At 47.3% G+C, this 26,751-nt stretch overlaps 2 long non-coding RNA genes across 11 annotated transcripts in view; one reads left to right on the forward strand and one right to left on the reverse strand.

The window, feature by feature from the left end:
* LOC108394829 (uncharacterized) overlaps positions 1-12,282 on the reverse strand; it is a 269,317-nt gene extending 257,035 nt beyond the window's left edge. For all 10 annotated transcript variants that reach the window (XR_005056961.2, XR_012133172.1, XR_012133169.1 and 7 more), the window contains exon 1: positions 12,053-12,282. This is a non-coding gene — a long non-coding RNA (uncharacterized lncRNA). The remainder of the gene's footprint in view (positions 1-12,052) is intronic.
* The window catches only part of LOC108394831 (uncharacterized), a 34,593-nt gene continuing 15,795 nt past the window's right edge, over positions 7,954-26,751 (forward strand). Inside the window, exons 1-3 of the long non-coding RNA XR_012133174.1 lie at positions 7,954-8,814; positions 12,808-12,860; positions 26,571-26,679. This is a non-coding gene — a long non-coding RNA (uncharacterized lncRNA). The remainder of the gene's footprint in view (positions 8,815-12,807; positions 12,861-26,570; positions 26,680-26,751) is intronic.

The following is a 26,751-nucleotide window of genomic DNA, read 5'->3' on the forward strand; positions in this document are numbered from 1 at the left end:
TGGATTGTGAGGGTCCAGGACTCTCAAGAAGCCCAGGGTGTCCAAGACACCACTCACCTTTCTGGCCCTTGGCCCGTTTCCAGAATGTCCCTGCAGGGTGGAGGCCCGGCCCCCGGACGCATCTCAGAACTACCTGACCCTGAAGGTAGCACTCTCCACTCTGGCCTCTGGGGCTTTACTGAGGACCGGCGCCCCCACACAGTGCCTCCCCTGCATGCCTGGCTAAGCTCAGAGCCCCACCTACAGGACACGGGAGGAGAAGCTGGGCCAGCCGCATGTGAACGAAGATTCAGCAGCCCAAACGCAGAGCCGCTGTGCTTGGAACGCACAAGCTGATTCTCAACACACAAAAGTGGTTTTCAACAATAAAGAATGATTGTTATGCTTTTTGAGGAAAATAAGAAAGCAAAGAAAAAGGCTTGCTTAACTGTCCACTTATATTGCATAAAGAAACTCTGGATGGATACCTAAGAATCTAAGAGGGTCGAGAGGGGGCAGCCAGTGAGACCCAGATGGGAGACCGGGGTGGCGGGATGATTCTCATAGGATACCCTTTCATGTAGTTTCTTTTTTGAGCCTTACTCAAAGAAAACAAATTAAAGCTAGAAACTCTTCCCTATTCACCACATTTGCAGATTAAAAGAGATATTCTGTAAACTCATCTCAAGAGATGCAGAAAAACATAAGCTGAAGGTCAGCAGCACCTGCCATGAGAGCCCTTTGTCGGTGAGTTCCTCGAGGCACTCATTGGGAGGGTGCTCCCCCCGAACCACTGATCACGGAGCTTCCTGCCCGTTTCCTTGAGATGGGGGAAGAGCTGCTCTGGCAGGCTTACAAAAAAAGCTGTCTTCCCTTGGAAATGATTTATTTGCATGAGACTAACAGGCTTTAATCTGGCTGTGGTCTTGGAAAATGGAATCTAGCCCACTGAAGATTTGTGGTGTTTTGGATGAGGCTGGCTGGGAACTCGGGCTCACCTTGAACAGCGCATCCCCAAACTCTTAAGAGCCCCAGTAGGCTCATCCTCAACATGGGTTGACGGTTGTGAGCACTCGTGGGATGAATATGGGGGTTAAACAAGCAAACAGATGACAAGCAGCCAGTGCACAGCTGGCCTGTGGAGGACACCCTGGCATATTAGTTTCCCCATCCCCTACTGCTGCCAGCAGGCCCTTCCAAAATTAAGGTGATTCTCTACATAGTTTAAACGTGTCCCCTATGGACTGCATGAGATATAAATTAAAACCTCCAAATTGAGAGCCACCTCTTTTCCACCAGGAGGGCACTAATTGTAATGACCTTTTGAATCCATTTGCTCAGATGATTCTGGGACTCTATTTTCTGAAATACAGACAGCAATTTCCATTTCAAAAAAAGTCCATCTCTTACCACCAGCTATTCATTCTCATGGAGAATGGTAGAAATTAGGTGGAAGATTCTAATAGCTTTGGCAGCCAGAGGGCAGGTGGAGGTTGGGATGAACTGAGAAGGGGCCATGTGAGGACCATTTGGCCCCTCTCAAGGACACTTCTTGTTCTAAATTCCCAGTGCTGGACTCAGCTGATGACCACTCGCCAGGTGGGGTCTCCCGGGACAGATGAGCAGTGACGGGTGGCTCACTTTCTCGCCAGGCACCTCCTGGTTTGCAGTCACCTCTCCAGCTGCTGGGTGGCAGTCTTCACCCATTCTGCGCCCCTCCTCTCCCCTCTGCAGAGCTTCACTCAGCAGGCGTTTCTGGGGACTTCAAAGGGACTGCCTCACAGAGACAGCCACCCGTCTGTAGGGCGGGGCTCAACAGCTCCGGCTTGAGCAAATCAAATGCATACACACAAAGCCTGAGGGTGTGACATGCATAGGCAACTAAGATAACCATCATTGACCAGGAGAGTTCAAGTGTTCCAGATGTTTAAGGTAACTCACCACTAGTATCTACTAGCCCCAGGCTAACTAGCCTCACCAGAAGCTTCCCCTGAGGATGCGGGAAAGAGAGCCGGCCAGAAGGAAGATGGCTCCATCAGGAGGAGCCTGGCTGGGTATCACTACCCTCCCCACTTGTCTAGGGGGTCACATCACACATTTGATCACATGATATGCTTCATCATCCTTCCATCCGCATCTGTGAAACCTGAGCCATCCCTGCCCAGTGAGGTGCCCTGGAATGTTAGATGCGGGCAAGCTTGGAGGCAGTCACTAGTGGGGTGCCACAGGTCTCACTCTCAGTCTGCAGGTCCAAATGGTCTTCCAATGAAGTCATAAAAGGGCTGCCTCCCCAGCTTGCAGGTGACATGAGGCTTCACATCTGATGTTGGAGAACATATGAGCCAAAGCTAGAAAATTAAGCTAAGGATAATGTAAAGTTCTACTGAGGTTAAAAACTAAATAAAAAAAAAGCAAAAAAGTCAGCGCTGCAAATGAAAAATGAGGGAGATAAGGCTTTGCACACAGACCCACACAAAGAGGCGGGGATGCAAGGCGACTGCAAGTGTGGTGTGGGTCCAACTGATGAGCATGTTGTCCCAACCCAACAAACTCAGCTTAGCATCCAGGACAAGAGAGGTCGTGGTGCATGTGAGTGGGGCCAGCAGAAAACTGCAGTCCATGCCCACAAGCGTGGCTTGGGGTCAAGTTTGCTGAACACCTCACCATACACTCCATCTTTTAGGATCCATGGGAAGAAGACAGTGCTTGAACGCAGCAGTGACATCCATGCAGCTGGAAGGGCTCCACCGTGGAGGCAGCCAGGACTCATGCTATAATTCACCAGTTTCTGGGACAGAACAATTGCTCAATGAATGTTAATGAATGTGTTGAATTATGACTGTAATTATGATTGTGGCTCTGATTGCATGGCTTCAAGGGGCAGATCTGGGGCCAAAATGTGCGAGTGCCAGAAAACAGGCTTTGGGTTATTTATGCAATGTGTTCTCAGCTGGAGCTTTGCAGTGATGGGCTGGGCTCGCTCCCTGGGAGGAGAGAAGGGGTGTGCAGAGAGAAGGGGTGTGCGTATGGATTAGAAGGCCCCTGTGGGCTCATATAGAGGAATTGTTGTGGGGGGCAGTGCCCTTCAAGTCCAGAGAATTCCTGGTGCAAAGTGAAGAGTGTCTTTGTAATGATGATGACTCCAAGAGGGGCTGTTGAGCACTCACCATTGTAGGGCACCTCGCCCATGCTCACAGAGGATCAGAGAGGGTAGGTGACTCGTCATGACCACACAGCAAGGGAGAACCAGGGCCCTACTCCAGCTGCCCTACCCATACAAAACAAAAAACAAAAAAACCAAAGCAACACACATGTGTGGAAAACTACTCCTCTCAGGTTGCCACTCAAATGTCTTGTCATCAGAGAGACCTTCAGAGCCACCACATGTATGAGGGGCCCCTAGCCCTGTACCACCTGCATCCCCTCCTCACAAGCACACTTGCCTGTCACCTGCCCTCAGCGGTCTCCATACCCACATGTTAAACAATGAACATATACATGAAGAGATGGACAATTGAATCTGTCTCCCCTAGCTGTCTAGGGCTCCATAGCTCACGCTGCCCTGGGCCTGGACATAGTGAAACGTGGAAGCAGGATTGTGGAATTCCTTGAATGCCCAAGTTGTAGGGCACAGACCACTGCTGAGGTGGATAGCTGGGGCCCAGGGGAAGACTCTTACATCAGGAGCAAATGGCAAAAAGGCATCCATTCCAATAATAACAGCTAATACTATTGAACACCTACTGTGTGCAGCACCTTCCTAAGAAATTTTCAGGCACTAACCCCTTTTATCTTCAAACCAACCTTCTGCAGTCCCATTTCACAGATTCTGAAACTGAGGCCAGAAGGCATGGAGAACTTTGCCATGCGGTGAGTTGCTGCACTGTGGCTGTATCACGGCACCTAGTGGCCTCCCCACAACAGACAGTCCACCAAACTGGAGCAAATGGCACTGTGCCTGGGGGAAAAGAATCCTGGGATTTGATGGGGGTGAGGGGGCGAGAGGGAGGGAAGGCAGAGTGCCTCAGCCCGTGGTCCCACACTCATGGAAGGACATTACAGTGCTAAAGAGCTGCCTTGGAGCAGGGCAGGAGAGAGGAAGGGGTGGGCGCATGCCAGGGGCCTTGATTTGCTGTCAGCTCGTCTCTCCACCACTGTGCTCTTTGTCGATTATGACTGAGCATAGTTTAATGCTTCTCCCTTAGAAACCCAAAAGAGTCACAAGACACCCTTGGGGTTTGTCAGAGGACAATGAAAGCAGCGGCCCAAGGTTTCCTCAGACCAGTCAATTAGTCCCCGGGCTGGTTCTACACAAACAGAAATAAGGATGCCTGGCCCCAAACAGGAAAGTCTACAATGCAACAGCACACACCTGATGGTCTGGCTGTGTGACCCTGCCTAAGGCGTCCGTGCCCCCAAGGAGACCACCAACACAGGGGTGGCAGTTTCAGGAACCACAGAAGATGCTTTCTGCCACCCACAGGCCTCCAAGAGTGCTCTGTTTCCGCCTCCTCTGCCATCATTGGTCTCTCTGGTTCCCAGGCCAAGACAGAGGGGGTGGGGGGCCAGATCAGGAGAGGCCAGTGGCAATGAGCACCAGGAAAGGTGCGTGGGGGCAGCTGAGAGGCCAGGGGCTCTCACCATTGTCACAAAAGCAGACACATTTCCAGGAGGCCCTAAGGTTGGCGCAGACCACCAGGTTGTGAGGCCCCCTCCAGCTGGAGCAGGGGGCCTGAATGGCTCCGGGGCCACAATGTGCTGAGTCTTCAGGTGTTGAAGCAGCCAAGGTGGCAGCCCCTGGGGGCCCCCCCACCCCAGCTTTCTAGTACATCACCCCAAGATTGTCTGATGACACCAGAGCATTGGGAGGAACAAGGATCCCCAATAATGACAGAATCTCAATTTCCCCACAGCCAAGTGAGGAGGTGAAGCAGGGACAGGGTGAGCTTAGAGAAGATTTAATATAAGCTGGAAAATTAGAGACTAAAGGAGTGTTATATATTTGATACGTCAGCATTGTAAACCGAAATTCACACCCACTAAGCAAATCAATTGAACAAGTAGAGCAATTATGGGGAGCAAGGAATGAAGTACAGTGGGCACAGGTTAGAAGATCTGCTCTGAAAACCTTATCAGAAAATCCTTGCCGTCATTTCCAAAGCTGCTGTGAGTGCTGTGGTGTTGGGGATCACCGACAACACACAAGAAGCCAGACCCACTGCCGTCCTCAGAGGCGCTGCATGGGCCCCCCATGGTCCAGAGACCACCCTTCCAGGCCAGCCCTCACCCACTGGGACGAGGCCCTTTTGTGGTTGCTCGGCATCCACACAGATGTGTGACCCTCTCACATCTACCTCTGACTGGGCACAGAGGGGACAAGGGCCTGCAGCGGTGACACTCTTAGAATAAAATGTTTTAGCCTATTTTAAAGTCAGAAGAAAAACCTGAATACAGTTAAAATGAGTACATAATAATGAACCCAGTCTGGCTGACATTCATCTCTATATGAAGGCAGTCATATGGCTCTTCATGAGGAAGGGGCCACAAAGACAAAACGACCTGGGACCTAAGGACATCACTATGCTGCCCTGAGCCCTTGCCCCTTACACCAGAGACATGGAAGGAAGCGGCACGTAGAGAGGACTCTGACACCCCAACAGACCCTCCTGGGTGGCCTACAGATTGCATTTGGGCAGTGATGTTTCACACCTACCTCTGTATCATGCAGGTAAACCCACTCCAAAAACAGTCACATCTCCAGGCAAAGTGCCTGATCCCCCAAGCCTGTGACTATCTGCCTGTTCTACCATCTTTAACACTGACTTCCTTCCTCCAAGTTGTCTAATGGTTTCAAGGAGGCTGCTGGAGGTCCAGCCATTGCCTCTGCATTCCACACAGGAGGAAGGAGGGAAATCAGGGACCAAAGGTTAAGCCTCTTAGATGTCAGGCTCCTTTAAGGAGCTTCCCTAAAATCCCCAGCTACCCATTGCAGCCTGTGTCTTCCATTGGCCACCCTGCCCGTAAATGAGCGGCAGGAGGAAGATGGAGGAGTGAAGCAAGGCCTTGAGATGGTACAGAGTAAGAAACACACAGGAGGGGACTTGATCTAAGGTGAAATCACAACAAACACTGCCCCTCTGCACCCCAGAGCCCATCCTGTCCTCATGCACCCTCATGGCCCTGATAGTGCCACTAGATAACAGCAAGTGGTATGGACTGGAGGAGGCTGAGACAGTTTTATCTTCGCTGGCTTTTGATCCGGTTGGATTATCTGAATAAACTCTGTGTTCTTGGAGCAGAACCTCCTCTAGTTCAACTGTTCTGCCTTGCTGGAATGTTGCCTGGCCTTGGAAGCTGGGTCTGAACAGTTTCCTTGTGCTCCCCTGGGGCTGGAAGGGTATGGTCCTGACTCAGGAGCTGGCTTCCAGGGGAGGGGCGATTATGGACTCAGACATAGCTGAGATTCCTGGTGTGTCCTCTTCCAGGAAAGAATGCTCAGCTGGGCCTGATCCCATAAGTGGGAGGTGCTGCAGGAGGCGAAGGCTCCCCACCCTCCCTGCGCCCATCTACCACACATGATGTCATTAGGCTTGTGTCTATTTCACCAGAAAGACATAAATAGAAGTGATCTGGTCTGCCGTTCACCTCCACATCCCTGGGTCAAAGACCCAGACTGCTGCATTCAAAGCCAAACTCCTCTACTTCCTGACAGTGTGACCTGAGGCATCTGCCCTAACCCCTCTCTGTTCCTCATCTGGATGGCGACAATGCTGAAAATCTGCCACACACAGTTCTGTGAGCACTGAGGTCTTATTTGCACAGCACCCAGAACAGTGCCTGGCACCAAATAAGCACCCAATAAACAAAGCACTGCTTGAATCATCATTAGTTTACTGGATAAATGATAGACATTTGGTAAATGAATGAATGAAAAGAAATCGTGTTTGGATACAATACAAACATCAAACAAGTGGGTCCTGTCCCTTTGAATATCTTCCTCTAAGTTGTTCAAAATCCTTGAAGGAACAGTCTCTTTCTCTCCCGCCCTTATACTTCTGATGAGAGCAATGCAGTTATTTCACAAAGTAGACACTAGTCACAAAGGATCTGTGACTTGTCCCAGGTCTGTTCACAAGACTGAGACACTATAAAATATAAAGCTAGCTGTCTTTAGGAGCATTCTGTTGTGGAGACTGCTTGTGGCCTATCCTATATTCATTCTTCTCTGCTTCCTGTGTTGTCAAAAATCCCTGAGTTATCAAGGGCAGCAATATGCTCCCTTTAAAACACTGTATTTTTTCAGGCCCTTTTACAGGTAGGGTGGCTGATGAAAAATATAGGCAGAAAGGATTAGTTGGGGATTCTAGGAAGGCTCTTTAAAGGTGTCTAAAATCTAGGACACTTAACCTTTTGTGCCCCTCTCCACCCTTCCCCAACTTCCTTCTTTCCTCATGTACGGAATGCAGAAGTAATGGCTGGAGCTCCAGCAGCCTTCATAAAACCATAAGACAACTTTGAGGAAAGAAGCCATTGCCAGTGAAGGCAGGGGAGAGAGATGAATGAACTGGCTGCCCATTGACCTTTGCCTGGGACAGCCTGCTTCCTATGTTTTTCTGTGTGAGAGAAAGTAAATCTGACTGTTGCTGGAGCCACTGCCATTCTGTAATGATTTCCTCTATATCTACCTGGACTGATAGAAACCCATGCATCCCTTTCACACTCTAAATATGATTTGTCCAGGGAGAAGAGCTAAAACAATACATTTCTGCCATCATTAAAAATACCAATATTTTAACTGTGATAAATTGTTGAAAGGACAGGGTGAAGGGCAGGGCTAAAACCCCTGAAGCAGAAGCCCTCTTTGTCAGGGTAATCAATCCTGAAAGCAAAAGATAGGCAGGACAAACAGCAATGGATATGACCTGCCATCACCATTAGCTTCTCCAATTTTACAAGATGCAATAAAACCAGGTTTTTATTTTTTAATCAGAAGAATCCTCTGAGACCAGCCAAGCCTCCCACCCTCTCCTCCTTCCTGCCGGCCCACCTTCCTTCTGATCTGTTGTTGACTTCTCCTCACCTGAGCTCTGTGGTCTAACCAGAACCCTCCTGCCCCTGTGGGGAACCCAATCCCTGCCCTGCACACCACACCGCCACCTCGCCCATGGCACTGTGTGCAGAAAGGGTCCCCAGCTTACAGCACACAAGGCAGCTGGAGGAAAACACGCCCCACAAAGCAGCCCCATTTACAACTGACCCACATAATACAGCCCAAACTCAGCATGCAAAGCCTATACTCTCAGAAAGAAGATGTGGAAAAGACGCGATGCCTTCCTCTGATGGGGACTCCTAGAGAAGGCAGGCTGAGCAAAAGCACACATTTGGTGCTCCTCTCAGAAGCCTGTAGAGTGAGTGTGGAGAGCTGCTTCAGAGGCACCCCATGATTTCAAATATCTTCGGAATTGGCAAGAAAGGCCACATTATGTTCACTCTGGGTTTAGTTTTAAGTGTAACTTACTTAATATTTTCAATATGAGTCAGCTCCCTGTAATGTGATGATTTTCAAATAACCAGAAGTTGACTGTCGCAGGCTTTAGACAGGAAGCACGAGTACAGAATCCAGCTGCTTCCACCCTGGGGACAGATCTGAGGACGGTGGTCCTGGATTTTCTGGCCTGTGGCCTCAGTGTGCTGGATTACATGCAGAACCCTCCTGGTGCCCTGCTGTTCCTGACTCTCTCCTCCAGATGTGGGTGAGGGACTCCGCTGCCACCAATACACTCCTCGGAGCAGCTACTCTGCCTCATACATCTGCCTGGGAATCCTGGACCTCGAGTGAGTTGAGTAACTGGCCATCTGCCCACCTTCCAGGGTGTGTATTGGGTATGTTGTGGGGAGGGGCATAAAAAGAATACACAGAGAATTACTGCCATGTGGTTGGGGCTGAATCAAACAGCTGACAATGATGGTGGAGGTGATGATGGCCACGACAGCCAGAAGCCCAGGTTCTCCTGGAAAGAACCGAGAAGCACTTCCCATTAGCCTAATTAGTGAATGCTCTGCAAACATAGAACATTCCGTGTGACTGATGACACAGACAGGACCCCACTTCAGGGGCACAAGAGCCAATTCTTTATGGACGCCCACAGGGCCCAGGACCCAGGCAGAGTCAGAAAGGCATCTGAGCATATTTCTGAATCAGTGAAAGTGTACTTAACACTTATTGAGTCTGCCTGTAGACTCATGTTCGAAGCGTCACTGATATTCATGAAAACCCACAAGGCTGGCACTCTTTATTAACACCGTTTCACAGTGAGGAAGGGGGAACTCTGGGAAGTTAGTAACCTGCCCAACATGAGGGTGAGCTCTCCACACAGTGACTCATGGTGGGCCCACCACCTGGGGACATGGAAACCTCTTGGCAGGAGGTAATGAGGGCCCATGCCAGGGAGCTGAAGACAGGTGGAGAGAGGGAGATCGGGCAGCGAGCCCAGGGCCAATCTCTAGGCTGAGGGCGCCACCACAACACGGCCCTGGGCAGCTTCCAAGCATCATCAGACAGTCGGCATTTTCCTTTTCCTGCGGGTCTCCTTTTAAACTAGCTGCTCAGGTTCTAGTATAGAATGTTTCCCTCTTTACTCCCTGCCTGCATCCACTTCAACTCAGCGTGTTTTGTAGCTGGATAAACACAACAAAACTGCAAATCATGTTAGTGAAAGCCCTATTTTCAGACATACCCATGCCTTATTTCTGGCCTAAGTGACTCTTTCTCCTGAGTGCAACAGTGACACTAATACTTCAACGGGCGTATTTCTCACGAGCAAGTGAATCGACTTTCAGCATCCATACAACTGCCCGAATTCTACCCGAAAGCATACGGTCAGTGTCTAGGATAAAGGTGGTCACCTGAAAGCCATTTCCCAACAGTGCTTACCCAGGAGGACTTAAATACACAGGGTTCAGCAATAAACACACCTCCTATCCCGTGCCCATTCCCCTACATGGGGGTAGGAGAAAGTGCTGGCATGCAGAACTACCAGGGCATTGCCTAAGGTGTTTTGCCTTTTACAGGTACTTCTCTCCATGAAGATGGCATTTCTCTGAGTACTCACAAAGATTCCTTACCCAGAGAGACAGACTGGGCTGGTCTCCCACCTGGGAAATCTCTGCTGTCTGCCTTGCCACAGCCACGAGCTGATGTGTGCATGGCTATGCCTTTTGGCCTTGGAATGACCACTGACTATTAATGGAATCACAGGGTCTTGCCTGAAGAATCCTGGTGCTAACTTGGGGGCTTCAAGCCCAAATACCTTCAGAGTCCAGGTGAGAAGAGAAGCTAGAAGAGCTGACATTGACGGGGTCCCTTCTGTGTCCATACCCTGTTCTAAGCAGGTGCTAACTCTCTGAATGCCTCAGCAGCCTCTTGAGGCAGGCAGTGTCGCAGCATGTCACAGTAAGTCCCAGCATGGAAGCCCAAAGCTATCAGAACCATTAGGGTCCTCAGGGCCCATGATCCAAAGAATGTGGGACCCCACCCACAGTCACCCAAACCCAAAAAACCAGTCCAGGTCAGGCCGACAGAACTCAGTGGCAGGATGGGTTCAAACAGGACTGCTTTTGGTCCTTAAGCTGCTGTACTACAACCCCAGCTATTTTTTTGTTTTTTCCATTTTCTTAATATTTCTTCCACCATATAGACAAGATGAGTAAAGTTTGAGAGAGGTTTTCCTCCTGGGAATCCTGCTCTCTGACTTTAAGCCGACAATCTTCCCACACTCTGTGTCACATGCAGAATGTCAGCTTTGAAGCCCAAGCTGTAACCCCCTCCCTCCCCACTGATCCCTCAGCGAGGGTGACATCACAGGACACCAGATGCAGCTCCAGCCCAGGGCCACCCCAGTCCCTCATAAACTCTGGATGTCTTATTTAACAAACTGTATACACAACCAGTTCTGACAAGCCAGAACCTATAAATTATCAACATCAGCCAAAGGAGATGATCCTGGCAGAGGGACCCCTTAGCAAAGGGGCCTCTTAGGGGGTCACCCAAACAGGAGACGCATCCAAAGACTGAACAGCCAAATCCTCCTAGGGGGCCAGCCAGCCAGCGGGCTGTGCTTGGGGGCCAGATCGAATATTCTTTCAGCTGCTCCAATTTTAGAAATTGGGTGCTGACTCATTATTAGCCCAGGAAGCCCACGCACCCAAATGACTACTGAAAAAGCTCCCTGTCATACCCCTGCTTACTGATGTGCAGTCTTTTAAGCAAATTCGAAAAATGTTTATCATAAGGTATTTGTGACATTTTAACCGTTTCATTTACAGTAACTAGAATGACATTTAAAAAAATTGTTTCCTGTATTTCACTTGACAGTAAAGCTAAGCTTCATCAGAATAGTAACAGCCCGAGAAACACCAACCAAGATCAGATCAGGCCTCAGCGGCCCCCCACCCCACCCTCCATCCTCACCCTCTGCCCTTAGCCCCCTTCCCCCAGCATATTTCCTTTCCGACTTTACCATAGTCTGTGACATTCAGTGTTAAGATAAAGGAAAAGATATAAAGTAAGTTCCTAGAATCACTCATATGCTTTCAGAGAGGGAAGCCAAAATTCTGCCTCTCAATTGTATGTATTGCACTAAAACTGGGCACTCAGACCACGCGGCCAGAAATTGCTCAGGCGCCTTCTCTCCTGGCCGCTGAGAAGCGGAAGCCGGCCAACCTCAGCCGCCGGTCGGCACCCACCTCCCCACCTCCACCTCGGGACCTCACTCTGCCTCCAGAGTCTCAAGCAGCTGCAGCTTCCCAGTCCAGCGTCCCTGTCTCTTGTAAGACAACATCATGCCCCGCAAAGTATCTGCATTGTCACAATTAACGGCTAAGAAACTTCTCCAGGCAATCGGGCCAAAATACAGTAGCTAAGGGGGTGGGGGGCAGGGAACCACTCTCCTAAAATTACGGATCCTCAAAACCGAACAAGACGCAGTGTCCACTCCGCGATGCCACTGCTTTCACGCAGCTGAGGCTCAGGCAAACTGCAGAAAGGATCATAAAATGACAGAAGCATACTCACCGGGGAGAAGCCGGGCCCCACCTTCCCAGGAACGGTGCTGCGGGGATCCGACGCTCAGGCAGGCTCAGCCTGCCGGGAGGATCAGTTTGAAACGTAAAAAGCAACGACCATACCATCACTTATTTTTCCCTCCATTCCCAAAGATGTCCACATGATTGAGACGCCCCCACCAAAAAAAAAAAAAAAAAAAAAAAAGAGAGAGAGAGAGAGAAAGAAAAGAAAAAAAGGGCGCACACCTCAGCCCTCGCTCTCATCGGGACAAGATGACTCATGCTGACTCACAGCCTCCACTTCCTCTCCCGACATTCTCTTCATGCTTGTGAGCTGGGCTGGTCCCGTTCCCAGGGTCTCTGCAGCCTTCCTGACCCTGGCCAAGAGACCCACACCCTGACCTCAGTGTAGCCCCGGGGGCGCCCCCCCAGGGGACGTGCTTTATTTAGGAGAGCTGAGAACCGTGGAAAAATAAAATGTAGGAACCTCATGTGCATCTGAGTCTCCAACAGACACTGGAATTTTGACAAGTATTGTAAGGCTCGCTTGCTCTTATTCAAGGCATTTCAGCGAAGGGAGAAGAAAGAAACATTGCCTTATTCTTTAGGAGATGGGATTGGCTTTGCCATGGGAGTACTGATTCCCGTACATGTAGTCCTCGGCCTATCTTCCTCTGATATAATAAATCATGTCATCTAAAATCAGGGTATGGGTCCTGTTTTTAGGATTAAGGGACTGACAAAATCTTTTGAATCCTTTTTCAGACTTCAAGAGTATCCCAGATTTGAATATTAAAGTGCCAAGGAATGAAGAGAAGGTATGACAATTGAACTTTTAAAAGCGGCTGATGAGTATTTACATGCAAGAGCCGGGTCTCCTCTGCCTCTGCTTTCATGGGGTGGGAGGTCTTGCCCAGCTTCCCACGTTTGTAAATTATGAGAGGCAGTGAAGGGAAGCAGCAGCCCGTAGGAAGCTGAGAGGGGGCAGCTGTGGTTGCATCAGATCAGTAAGCTTTCTGGAGGTGACGCCCACAAAGGGGGTTGCTGTACACTAGCACCCTCAAGACCTTTCAGGACTTAGTGCCTGCTGCTGTGCAGGTCGCCCTCTGATACCCTTAAAGACAGAGCAGATAAGGAAATTGCACTTTGTCAGAGGACGGACCACCCAGGCAAGCTCTGTGTGCAGTGGGCCTCACCCTGGAGGGCTCAGGAGACCCAGTTTCCATTCATAGCAGAAGTCATCTTGGGAAAAGATATGTAATTATGATTCTGTATCTCAATTCTTTTAACAGCAAAATCAGGGCTTTTTTTTTTTTTAACCAGACAATACCAAGTGCTTTGAGTTCCCTGTGAAAGTTGCAGTGTATTAGCCAATTGGCCAAATATTCTTATTTCAGGTTTTTTTCCCCCCACCAAGAGAGTAAAAAGCCTGTTGCTTTACTGGAATTTAGAAATAGCTTTGCTGTGCAATGTGCTTTCTTTAGGGGGAGAATAGGGAATGTGGGTTGAGGCAGCAACCTCGCAAGCAGCCAGAGGCCATGTCTTATGTCATTCCCATTGGGCACATCTCATGCAGTGGGGCTGCAGCAGCCCCGTGAGAAGGAAGTGTGCATTCATGTCAGGAGTCTGTAGGGACTATTAAAGCAGAAATTATGTTTGTCCTATGTGGAAAGCCAGCCTTTACTTTGTTTATGAAGACTTGTACTAAGTCAACTCATTAATCCCTGAGGGAACTGAAAAAATATTAATTAAATTAATCATCAGGAATGAATTTTTAAAACTTTGATATAGCTGGGAAATGTAGGCTCCATGTGACAACCACACCCTCCTTTTGGAAGTGTCCTGCCAGATCAACATCATTTTAGCAGTAAGTTCTTCCAGGGCAACACTGTTACAATGAGCCTTCCAGAATATTCCAGGGCAAGGCCTTAGACATTGTGTTGCTGCACTGGCCAGTCCCATGAATTCTGGGCATTCCTGACTGACTTGCCATCCAGAGCTCTTCTCATTTTGGGCCAGGAAGTGGGGAGAAGCTACTAGCATTAGGAAGAGGAGGCCATTCCCTATTTATTAATAAATAAAACATTCATTAAGGCATATCAGTACCACGCCCCACCTATCATTGTTAATATGAAATGTTCTAGAGTGGATTCTCTTTAAGCTGGCTCATTTCTGCATATGCCTCCAGAAAGGAAAAAACAATGACATTTGAAATGTGGCTACATGAAAACACTTTTTAAACATCTGCATGCCCTTTCTCCAATGAAAATAGTACTGTAAAAAAGTAGGTTTCATTGTATCAGGAAAATAAACAAGTTTCACTCCTAAAGAAAGTGCATACTCTGAAGACCATGCACTCTAGCACCTCATAGGATTCTTATAAATCCTGACTGCTCATGGTGAAAAGTATCTAATATGTGCCAGTCTCCCAAAGATGCACAAGTATTACAATCTCTGATCCTCAAAACAGCCCTATGAGGAAGCCAGTGCCATATCCCCACTTTCTAGCAAAGAAATGAGGCACAGAGAGAGCCAGGAGCCTACCCAGGGTTGCAGAGGCTGGTGTATGCCCAGGCTGCCTGGTGTCAGAGCCCTCGTCCCTCACCATCAGGCCACATGCATTCCCCAGGAGACTTCTCAAAAATGTTTGCATCCCCTTGCCTCACGGTGTGTTCTCCCAAATTCTGCAGATACGTGGAAGGTGGGAGTACTTTCTATTCATTTGAAAAGTAAATAGAAATCCTAGCCTTTGAAGTGACCTAGCCCTTAAGACCGTAACAATTCTCATGAATGGAAAGCCTCGATTTGAGTTTTCCATTGGCACTTCTCCCGAAGCACCATGAAGCCACATGTCCACCACAAAAGCCTGCACAGATGGAGCCCCTCCTACAGGAACCTGGGGGCTCAGGGCACATCCTGATGGTCCTTCCTTTACTTGAGCAAACAGGTCCTTTTGCCACCCTCCCCACCCCCATGCCACCCTTTTGCTGCATGTCTAGCCACTCCCCTCTCCCCACCTCACCTCTTTCCTAGGGTTTCATTCCTAATCAAATATAGGCTCTTTCCCTCTGACATCCTTAACCTGTTCCTATCCATGGGCCTAAACATGGGCCCAAATCTCTTCCACCTGCAAAATACCTCCCCTGCTTTGACCCCATGAAGTAGACCATGGATACCCCACACTGCCTCCTATCCCTCCCCCATTGTTAGCAGCCTTGACATTTGATTAGGACTGACTCTGCCCCCATACCCAGGGGAGAGTTTTGACTGGGCTAAGCAGGACAAGGGAATGCCACCCGTTGCCACTGTGACTGGTTCCAGGATGGGATCCCAGGCCTGTCAACTAGGCCATGGCTTCTTCTAGCCACAGGGATGGGCCCAGGGGTGCCCACTTGGAGCAAAGTCCTGGACTATGGCCATTGCTTCAGAGACGACGGGGAAGAATGCACAGAACTGAAGAGTCTTATTCTTACTCTTTACTTTCAAAAGTCTAAGACAGGGTATTTTGAGGAAGGGAAAAAAAGATTCAGAAGAATGGGTTATGTCAGGCAACAATATACATTTGTACAGGTTGTACGCTGCACAACCCCAGGGAGTAAATTCACATAGGCCATGATGCACACAATCACAAGGGGCAGGGCTGGTCATAGTACCAAGTGATACCTCCCCAGGACCATATAAGGACCCCCGAGGCTGGGTGGTAAAGAGAACAGGGAGGAAGGAAGAGGGAGAAGGTCTGCCCCCAGCTCTGCCACAGGAGGCCTGGGACAGAGAAGTGTTGCCATTCACCCCAGAGCAGTTTAGGGACTCTGAGAACAGAGATGCCTGCAACTGGAAGAATGGGATGGAAGAGTTCAACTGGCTGTATTTTTTCCTCCGTGGTGGAACTTGAGCTCAATGGTGTACTTACAGTTGAGGGCATCTTAAATTAGATGGAATGTAGTCCACAAAGCCATGAGACAGGATAAGGGATAAGCGTAGAAAAAGGAAGCAAGAACAGAGCTGTGGGGCCCTGCAGTTTTAGGAAGTCAGGGGGCATGGAGGAGCCAGCAGAGAAGGGATGGCAGGGGGCCCTTCAAGCTGTTGGGAGTACCAATATTTATTCCTTTTTATTTCTAAGTGCTATTCCATTGTATGGATATACCACAGGCTGTTTTTCTATTCACCTGTTGAGGGACACATTTGACTATGCCAGAAAAGCTGCTGTGGACGTTTTCATACAGGTTTTTGTATGGACACACATCTTCATTTCTCTGTTGTAAATATCCAGCAGTGGAACTGCTGTGTCATATAGTAACCACATGTATATCTTTCTAAGAAACTGCCAAATCACCTTCCAGAGTGGCTATACCATCCATTCTGCATTTCCACCACTGCCTGAATGAAGGACCAGCTGCTCATCATTCTTGCTAGCACTGCTGCTGTCAGGGTTTTTATTTTTTATTTTAGCTGTTTCAATGGGTGTGTAATAATATCTCCTTGTGACTTTGATTTGCAGTTCCCTAATGACTAATGGTGTCGAGCATCTTTTCATGTGATCACGGGCCATCTATGCATCTTTGTTGGTGAGGTGTCTGCTCAAATCTTTGCCTGCTTTTTAATTGAATTGTTTTCTTACTGTTGAGTTCAGAGCCACCTTTACACATTCTGGATACAACTTTAAATCAGATATGTGATTTGCCAATATTTTCTCCAGTCTGTCATCTTTGTTTCCTCCTTAACGGTATCTTTTACAGAACACAAGTCTTTATTTTGATGAAGTCCAATGGATTGATTTCTTTCTTTTATGGATTTGGACTCCTATCTAAGAAATCTCTTCCTAACCCTACGTCTAAGTAATGAAGACTTTTCTCCAGTTTTCTCCTAAAAGCTTTAGAGTTTGACATTTCATATCTGGATCTTAGCTAATTGTAAGTTAATTCTTTATAGGATGTGAGGTTTAGACTGAGGTTTACTTTTTTGCCTGGATGTCCAGTTGTTCCAATCCCATTTGTTGAAAGGACAATCCTTCCTCAGTTGAATTGCTTTCAGAAATTTGTAGATAATCGGTTGGCCATATTTATGTATATCTGGACTCCCTGCTCTGTTCCATTGATCAGTGTGTCCATCCTCTCCCCAATACCAGTCTTGATTATTGTAGCTATATGTTAAGTCTAAAATTAGGTGGTGTGATTCCCCCCCCTTTATCTTTCTTTCTCAAAACTGTTTTAAGCTTTTCTTATATCTTTTTATATAAATTTTAGAATCAGCTCCTTGGTATCTCAAGAAGTCCCACCAGAATTTGGGAAGGAATTTCATTAAACCTATACACCATCAATTCTGGGGGAATTAATGTTCTTGCTATGTTGAGGCCACCCATCTATGAACATGGTATGTCTCTCCATTTGTTCAGACTTTATAGCTTGGTGCCTCCCCTATGGGAAATAGAAATCACCTGCCATACAGAGTGGGTTTAGTCATTCTCGGTAAGTCTTTTATCATCTGCCTAAGGTCCCAAATTAAACAACTCCTGTAGGCACTATTTTATAGATGGCTACCAAGGCCTGAGGCCCCCACCCAGTTAGTCTTACGATCTGGGTGCTGGGAGTGGGTGCCCCTCACCCCCCTCCTCTCTAAGGAACGAGGCAGAGTTACCCTCAAACGGGTCACATGTCATACCATGGTGACTCTGGTTTTCTGATTACCCCCTCCTCCTGATGGATGGCTCTTCTCTCCCCTCCCCTTTGGCCTCCGCTCTGAGGTTATCTGCCAAGATCCCAAGACTTCCCCTTTCTCATTTAGAGACTCCACATCCCAGTCCACAGGGCCACCCTGTCGACTGACACCACCAGGCCCCCAGTCGTCCCTCTGGGCCCCAGTGCACTCCCAGCACATCCACACTCCCAGACGTGGAGCTGGAAATCCATGGTTTTCCTGACTCTCACGCCTTCCATCTGCCTTTCATCCACCCAGCAGAAGGCCAGTGAATGTTTAACAGCCGACTCTCCAAATATACATGAATAAACCCTGATTTGTGTGTTTACTGAACTGTCTGATGTAAACTCTCCCTGAATTACTAATTTCAAGCTACCAGCACAGTGTCACAGAAAGCTGTTAAGCAGAAATACACAGATTAGCTCTCTCAAGCCAGAGCAAGCCAGCGCCCTCACACCACTGTATCCATCATCACCAAACCCCAGGCCATCCTTGTCCCTTGAATTTTTCAAACTGTAACTAAGTGGTCACCTGTTTGGGATCCTCAAGGAGGCACTTATTTCTGCATTTGAAATGGGTCAGGTTAGGTCAGTTGTTAACTTGGGGTACACAGGGACCCCTTTGAGAGTCTGATAAAAGTGACAGGTGGCTCTCCAGAAAGAGCAACAGAAGCATATGCAACATGGCATTTTGTGCACAAAGACCATCTGTGCTAAGTGTGGACTCCTGTGGTGTCTGGGAATGTTGGGGTTGGAATCCCTGGACCTCAGGCATTTTGATCACAAATGTGTACACTGGCTCTAAACTTCAGAGTTTGCATTGACTCACACCACAGCTCGAGGTGACATCTGACAAATTAGGAAATAACAGGTGCGAAATGAATCCAGATTCTCAAGTTCACATCTGTTCCTCATGTGCCTTAAAGTATGGCAGAACCTCAAGACTGAGGGTGTTGTGGCTGATGGCAAGGGCCAGCACCCTGTGAGCACCAGCTCTCCAACAGTGAGCCAGGTGTAGAGCAGAGGGCTGCTCCTGGATGCCAGCTAGGAACTCTGGCCATGGGGCGCTGGGGCTCTAACTCCTGGTCTACACTGCAGGGAGCACCAGCACACAGGGCTTTTCTAAGAAGGCAACATTCAGGCTGATGGAGAGAAGTGATGGTCTTCCTTCAAATGGCACAGACACCCATCTCCTAGATGACACCCATTGACTCAAACCGCATTCTCTTTCCTCTGACTCATTCACTTGGAACAAGATGTGCTTTTGCCAGCCTCACGGAGAACGGGCCAGGAGCCGTATCATATGACCACTCAAAGTCGATCCTGGCACTTCATCTTTCAGATCCAAAACGCACCATTTTAGACTTAAACTGACAATGTGAGTGCTGTGAAGTGCTCCCTGTCACTGTCAAGTGGTAAAAGAAGAAAAAGAAAAGCTGAAGACTTGATATGGCCCTCTGGAAGCTCTTCCAATTAAAATAATTTGTGAGCATGGATTACAGTTTGGGCTTCATTGTTTGCACCATGATATTCTTATTCCTGGTTATTCATTCAAATACTAATTCTTTCTGGAAAGGGATTTTGCATATGTAATTAAGGCCAAGTCAATTGACCATTAGATAAGGGAACATATTGGGGGCCTGATCCTGCCAGGGAGCCCTTTAAAAGCAGAAAGTTTTCTCTAGCGGCAAGCAGAAGAGAAAGTCAGAGACTCGAAGCACAAGGGGGCCCCATGCTCAGGAATGAAGCAACTTTTATCAGCCGAAAGCCAGCAAGGAAATGGTAACCTCGGACCTATGGCTACAGGCACTGGACTCTGCCAACAATCCAAAGGACACTGGAAGTGGATTTTCCAGACAACAGCCCAACCCAGGTGGCATCTGGCTTTCAGCGGGTGAGACCATGTATGGAGAACTTGGTAAACTCCCCCAGACTTCCAGCCAACAGAATGGTGAAATAAGAAATGGGGCACTTTATTTTGTTACACGGCATTAGAAAACTAAGACACACAGCCCATTTGCAAAATGTAGACAGTAACAGTTCCAACTTCATAGAGTTATATGAGAATTTAAAGTTACTATCTGTAAAGTGCCTGGAATTAAAAAGGACTGTCTCTAAGTATTGGCTATTATTCATAAGTGCCATTGACCTGGTAAAATGACAGCTATATGTGGTTAATTATTTGAAAGGTTTTCCATCAATACAGTATTTGAGTCACAGGATACAGTCAAAGGTCTAGAATTTTAAATGAACGAGTCACATACTAAATATGTATCCTTTTAAAACTCAGTGCCTATGAATAAGCTGCATGATTATAAAACATTAACAAAGCAGACCATAATAAAGATACCAGACTATATGGAGCAAAATGTAAGAAGTTGAGGATTCAACCATCCAACAGATATTTAATAAATACTTGCCAGATGCTCAGCCCTGATGCCCGTGCTGGGACACAGCAGGGAAAAAGACGTAAAAGGTCCCTGTTCTCGTGCATCTTACATTCTGGTGCAAATAGAAAGTAAACGCACAAGAAAAATACAATTAAATGATATGAACTGTGCAAAAAATTCACACAGAGTAAGAAGGAACTACTTGAAATGAGCAGGCCAGCTAGAAAGGCCATTCTGGAGAGGTGCCATTTAAGCTGAGATTTGAACAGTGGCCAGGAACCAGCCAGCAGCATTCTGAGACAAGGAATCAGCTAATGTCAACGCCCCCAAGGCAAAAAGGAGCCTGGTGTGTAGCAGGACCTGAGAGACGGTCAGCATGGCTGATGGTTGGCAAGCAACAGGGAGAGGAAACAGAGGCTGGGGATGGGAGCAGAGAGGGAGCTCAGATTTTATGCCAAGCGCAACAGGGAGGCACTGGAGGGTTTTAAACGTAGAGTGACATGGTCCGATTTGAATCTTTGAAGGTTAACTCTTACTTCTAAGTGTAAAGCACTCCCGTAGGACCAAGGGGAAAGGAAGTCCAGCGTGTGCCCTTGGGAATCTGATGGTCACAGCAGTGATGGAAAGATGAGGACCTATCACAGTCATGTTTGGGAAGTAAAGTCGATGAATAGATTGGGTTTGGGAACAGTGAGAGAGATAATCAAGCATTATCCTTAGATTTTGGTTTGAGCGACTGAGTGTTGCCATTTAGTGAGATGGGAAGGTAGAGAGAGGGAGCAGTTTGGGGCAGGGAGTAATCTTGAGTACCGTTTTGGCCCTCTTAATTTGGATGTGCTTAGCAGACACCCATGCGGAGATGTTGAGTAGGACTGGAATTCTGGGGGAAAATCAGTACTGAGGCAGATTTAAGAATTAATGTTCCAGAGATGGAATGAAAGATCTGGTCCAGATGAGCCAGAGACAAAGTTTAAAGATAGGAGAGGAGCCCCACGCTCTTGGCCAGTGAGGTTGGAGGAAAACCAAGAAGTGCTCAAATGGACAAGGCATTACAGCAGGAGGCTGGGTGAGCACTACTGAAGGGAGCATGACCGTGGTAGAGGACTCCACAGGCCGGGGTGTCACTCAGTCCTGCCCAACACGTCAGTAATATGCCGAGGTTATTGTTTGTATCAGCTGCCTCTGGTCTGGTGAAGGCAGACTATACTTTTGAAATGTTAACAAAACAAAAAATCAAAGCAAAATTATTATTAAGAGCCAAGACAGAGAAATTCTCCATTTTAGGCTTTCAAGTAGAACTTTTCAGTGGTTTCTTTCCATTGTAAACAGTGGCAGATGAGAGAACCTTCATCATTTTGCATGATTTCATGTTACTGGGAAGTTTCTTAGGTTTGGTAACTGCTGAAACCAGGCCCAGCTAAAACCTTAGTACCTCTTTGGTCTGATGATGCATACTGCCAAGAGATGGAAGGAGTCCATGCCTCTGATACACCATCTCAATTTGGAGCTGAGTGGTTTTTTTTCTTTTTTTTTTTTGAGAGGGCATCTCTCATATTTATTGATCAAATGGTTGTTAACAACAATAAAATTCAGTATAGGGGGGTCAACGCTCAATGTACAATCATTAATCCATCGAGCTGAGTGGTTTTTTAACAGCAGGATTAGTTTCTCAATTTTCACTTCATTTTACGTGGACACATACACCACAAGCCAATCTGAGTTTGCTCCTTGAAAAGTTCATAATTAAAACCTTTAATGGTTTTGAAAAAACTCAGCACACTTCCGATGACCACTGACAGGTTAGTAAACGTAATGAAACAAAAACTTAAGAAAGTACATTTAGATCTTACTATGCTGATGGACAGTGATTGCAATGGGGCGGAGAGGGGGGACTTGATAATATGGGTGAATGTTGAAACCACAATGTTGCTCATGGGAAACCTTCATGAGATTGTATATCAATGATACCTTAATTTTTTTTTAAGTGCTTTTAGTCTATAGTGGCTCTTAGTAGAAACTTAGGACTTCAGTCTCGTATCTAAGAGGGATTAGCCCCAGCGAGGGCAGTAGACACTACCTTTGGGAGCACTCTGTTCCCGGCACCACTCACACGAGCCTCACCCACAGGCACTGCCCACCTCTTAGAGCCCAGTGATGGCGGGGTCACCGTGTCTTCCTGCCTGTCACTTGCTGCATACCACTTCATTCTCTGAACTGCTTCTTTCACTTTTGTGATGAGACAAAGCCACAGATCTGATTGAGCCACTCTCTGCTTTCACATATGCACAACAGCCTCTTGGGAGTTGTGTAGGGTTTAAGGGTTTGTACCTGGGTCAAACAGACCCACATTGGAACCTGCCCAGCTAAGTGGCCTTGAAGAAGTGACCTTCCAGAGTCTTCATTCCCTCATTTGTACATTGGTCATAAGACCAACTTGGTGTGGATTCAGTAATGATGGGGGTGGAGTGCTTAGCAGAGGGCTGGGCCCTTAGGAAGCACCCAGCAAGTGACAGCTCTTTGTAGTGGGCATGTTGTCATTCTAACAACACCCTTTCCTGGTGGACCCTCTCCTTCCTCTTTCATGTGGTCCAGGTGGTTCTGTCATCCTAATGTACCTCCCACTCTACACCACCTGTCACACGGTGGGTATGTACATCAACTAGGATTCCCTCTGACTGCATGTTACTGGAAAAAGAACTACAATGCCTTAAGTGAGGACTTGGTTTCTCTCCCATGTAAAAGCAGTCTAGTACAGGCAGCAGGCACTGATGTGGAAGCCCTGAAATATCACTAGGAACTTGAGCTCCTGTCTTCTGATATACTATCCTGGAGCATGGCTTTCAACCTCAAAGTGACAGTGACCTCATGTTTAAAGACGGCTGCTGCAACTCCAGCCAGCAAATCTATTCTCGATATTGACAGTAGGAAGAAGTAAGGGAAGACCAAAGAAGTGCATAACACCCCCTCTGGCCCCACCTTACAGAGTCTCACTGAAAATTTTACATAACAGTTTCATACACAGAACTAAGTTACATGGTATACATGAGCTGCAAGCTACTAGTCTTGGAAATTTAGTCTTCTCAGTGGTCACATTGTCACAGGAAACACAAAGTGGTTTTGAATTAAGCAAGAAGAGAAGGGATTTCAGTTGGCTACTAGCAGTATCTGCTGCAGCATGGGTCCAGGCTGGGCCATTGATGCCCTTCCAAAGGATCTGGTCCATGCCAGGGGACAGAGAGGGTCTACGTTCCCTATGGCCCACAGACTGCAAGGGCATAGTCCCTCTCATGGAGGAACATGAGCCAGAGAAGGGGCGGAGTGGGCACTAGGGAGGCTGCCAACTGCTATTCCTGCTTTCATACTCTACAGTGCCTCTACCCCTCGCACTAGACTGAAAGGGCCTAGAAGGAAAATCCTGTCCTATCCACTCGTGCATTAAAAGTTTTTAATGCATACACCTATAGGTGACCATAAAAGTTTGTCACTGGATTAGTGAATGAGCAGCAAATGGACTAAGTTTTGGCAACTACAAAATATATCCCACAGGATTCTGTTGAGTGAGGGCTGCAGTCAGGCTCCCTCCATTGCTCTGTTGCATAAAAGAGGTAACAGAGGATAATCCACATGCCTGGCACACGGAAGGCCATAGTGTTGGCCATCACTGTAATTATTGTTACTGCTGCATGCCACTGACTCTGAGATGCACTTTCTATTTTCACTGTAACAGCATTTATACTACATGGCAGGGCATGATTTAATTAGCAGAGGGTTTTATTTTTGTTTTTTTCTTGGTGGTATATAAAATCATGCTTTGTTTTATAATCAGTGCTGGGTGAGAGTCAATGGAATTGTTATTATCATGAAAGGAATGGAGAGTGATCAGAAATTCTGGGTCTTGCAAAGTCAAAACAGTAAAATGCTTATAGATTCCAAATAGTAGGAAATGAGACTAAGATGGCCTAACCTTCCCCACGTTGTGTTCTGGGAAGGCTCAAGGTAGCCACCCTTCAATCATAATGGAGAGGGTGAGGGGCAAAAAAAGAAGGAAATAAAATAAGACTGAGACCAATGTGGGTATAACTGCAGCCATGTGCAACTGACTAGATGTAAATGGATCAGAAGCTGACTATGTTTTTAGGGAACCTGACTTATTAGAGAGACTGTGACCTGAAAAAGCATTTGATAGATGTGATGGAATATTACTCAGCCATAAAAAGCAATAAAGTGCTGACACAGGCTACCGTGTGGATGAACCTTGAAAGCATTATCCTGAATGAAAGAAGCCAGACCTAAAAGGTCACCTACCATACAGTTCTATTTATATGAAATGCCCAGAAGAAGCAGGTCCGCAGAACGCAGTTCAGTGGTTGCCAGGGATTGGCAGGAGGCAGGAATGGGGAGCGACTGCTGAATGGCTACAGCATTTCCTTTCAGGGGGCTGAAAATGTTTGGAAACTAGATAGAAGAGGTGGTTACACAAATACTGAATGCCACTGGACTGTTCATTCTTAAATGGCTAGTTTTGTATTAGATGAATTTCATCTCAATAAAAAAATAGCATTTGCTACTCAACTGTAGAACCCCTAGCCTTTCAGCAACAGGAATTGGGCTGCAAAAGTTGTGTGGCCCCACTGAGGGCAGGTTCCCACCCCCAGATCATAGATAGCCACCCAAGGTGATGGGAGAAGGGCTTCCCCCAGCACCAGCCAGGGGCCCCAGAGAACGGTGGATGGGAGGCTCCCCACAGAAAAAACCTCAGGAGAGGGGCTTCACCCTGCAGTCTGCCCAGAATACCTCAGAACTGCCCCCAGGGTCCCTGCGTGCCTCCCATCTCCCCCTCTGGGAATGGCAGTGCTGCTGGCATTACCCAGGCCCTATTCCACTGCAGGGTGCTGGGCTGCTTGGGGCAGCTAATCTTATTCTCTTATCTGCTTTTAGGCCCCCATGTCAATAAAGGGCAAATCAGACACTACGGAGGGACAGCCATGAATCACCTGAGGATCCAGGAGCATCTACCAAACCCGGCCTTAATGATGGCCATGGCAGCCACTGCCGGCTGCCTCACCCCACATCTGCTCTCCCCTTTGCCCTGAATACTAGAGCTCCTGATTTTCACTTGGACACAGAACAGTTCTTCCTAGTCCACCTCTTTTGTTGGTCCTCCTTTGCAGCTGGCTATGGCCACCGCCTGAGGAAGGCAGGGTGATGAGCAATGAGGAGCCCGAGCTAGCCAGGGTGGGCAGCTGCCATGTAACCTTACACTGCCTACCTCTGAATTTCCTTTACAAGAATGAATGAAACTTGTTATATTTGAGCCTCTGTTATTGGAGGTTGTGGTTACATGCAACCAACCCTCCTGGTAATTGAGAGTCTGCCCCATCCTAATCAACTTCGGGTTCAGAGTGTAAAAGTCTGCAACACAGCCTTACCTCGCCATCATTTGGGATTTGATGAACCTCCTCATTCTCTTAGAATTTTTGAAAATTGATCAGGCACACTGTTGTACAGCAGATCTCTAGCATTTATTCCTCTTGTATAACTGAAACTTCATACCCATTGAACAGCAATTCCCCACTTCCCTCTGCCCACCGTCCTACTCTCATGTTCTATGAGTTTGACTAGCCAAGCCGCCCTCATATAGGCAGAATCATGCAGTATTTGTCAGGCGACTGGCTTATTTCACTTAGCACAGCGCCCTCCGGGTTCATCTGTGTGATCCCAAATGGCAAGATTTCCTTGTTTTTTTAAGGCTGAATAATATTTTACTGTATGTAGATGCCACATTTTCTTTATCCATTCATCCATCTGCGGACACTTAGGTTGTTTCCATGTCTTGGCTATTGTCAATAATGCCACTGTGCACACGGGGGTGCAGATCTCTCTTTGAGATCCTGATTTCAATTATTTTGGAAAACAAGCAGAAGTGGGATTGCTAGATCATCTGATAGTTCTGCTTTTAATTTTGTTATAAGGGTAGATCTCATGTTAAATATTCTTACCACAGTAACAGAAAATAAAGAAAGAAGGAGTAAGAGAGGGGGGAATGGAGGGAGGAAGAGAGGGGAAACAAATCCACTGTCTGCAACAAACATTGCGTAAATTAAATAAAATATGAGGTTTTTAAAAAACTGATCAGGGCACTACCCTTGTTCAGGAGAACGATCCCACAATTTCATATGAGAAAAGACAAGGAACTTGCCCAGTTCAGGTAAGATGGTCATTCTGAGTCTGTGCAGGCCCCCTCTCTGGGCACTGGATCCAGAAGACGATAAAAGAGAACTGCATCTTTCCGTACAACATATGCTTGAAAAACAATGGCAAAAATACCTTAATTTTACCCCAGATATTTCTTAACATGCCCCAAAGAGGAAATTCACTTCTAGTGTAATTCATGGAATTTTAATTTTAATTTTCTTATTGTTTTTGTTTTGTTTTCATTTCCTAGGTGATTTCATCTGCTGATTACCTAACTGACTAGCACCGCCAGTGTCTGCTCTGAACATTCATCTTATTCATAGGGAGAGAACACGTATTAACCAAGAGAGCAGCTGCTGGTTAGTGTTTCTTTTATCAGGTGCTCTTAAAGCTGAAGGGAAAGTATTAAGATCTTGGTACCGTCCTACGGT

This window comes from Manis javanica, chromosome 1 (assembly GCF_040802235.1).
Source record: "Manis javanica isolate MJ-LG chromosome 1, MJ_LKY, whole genome shotgun sequence".
NCBI lineage: Eukaryota > Metazoa > Chordata > Mammalia > Pholidota > Manidae > Manis > Manis javanica.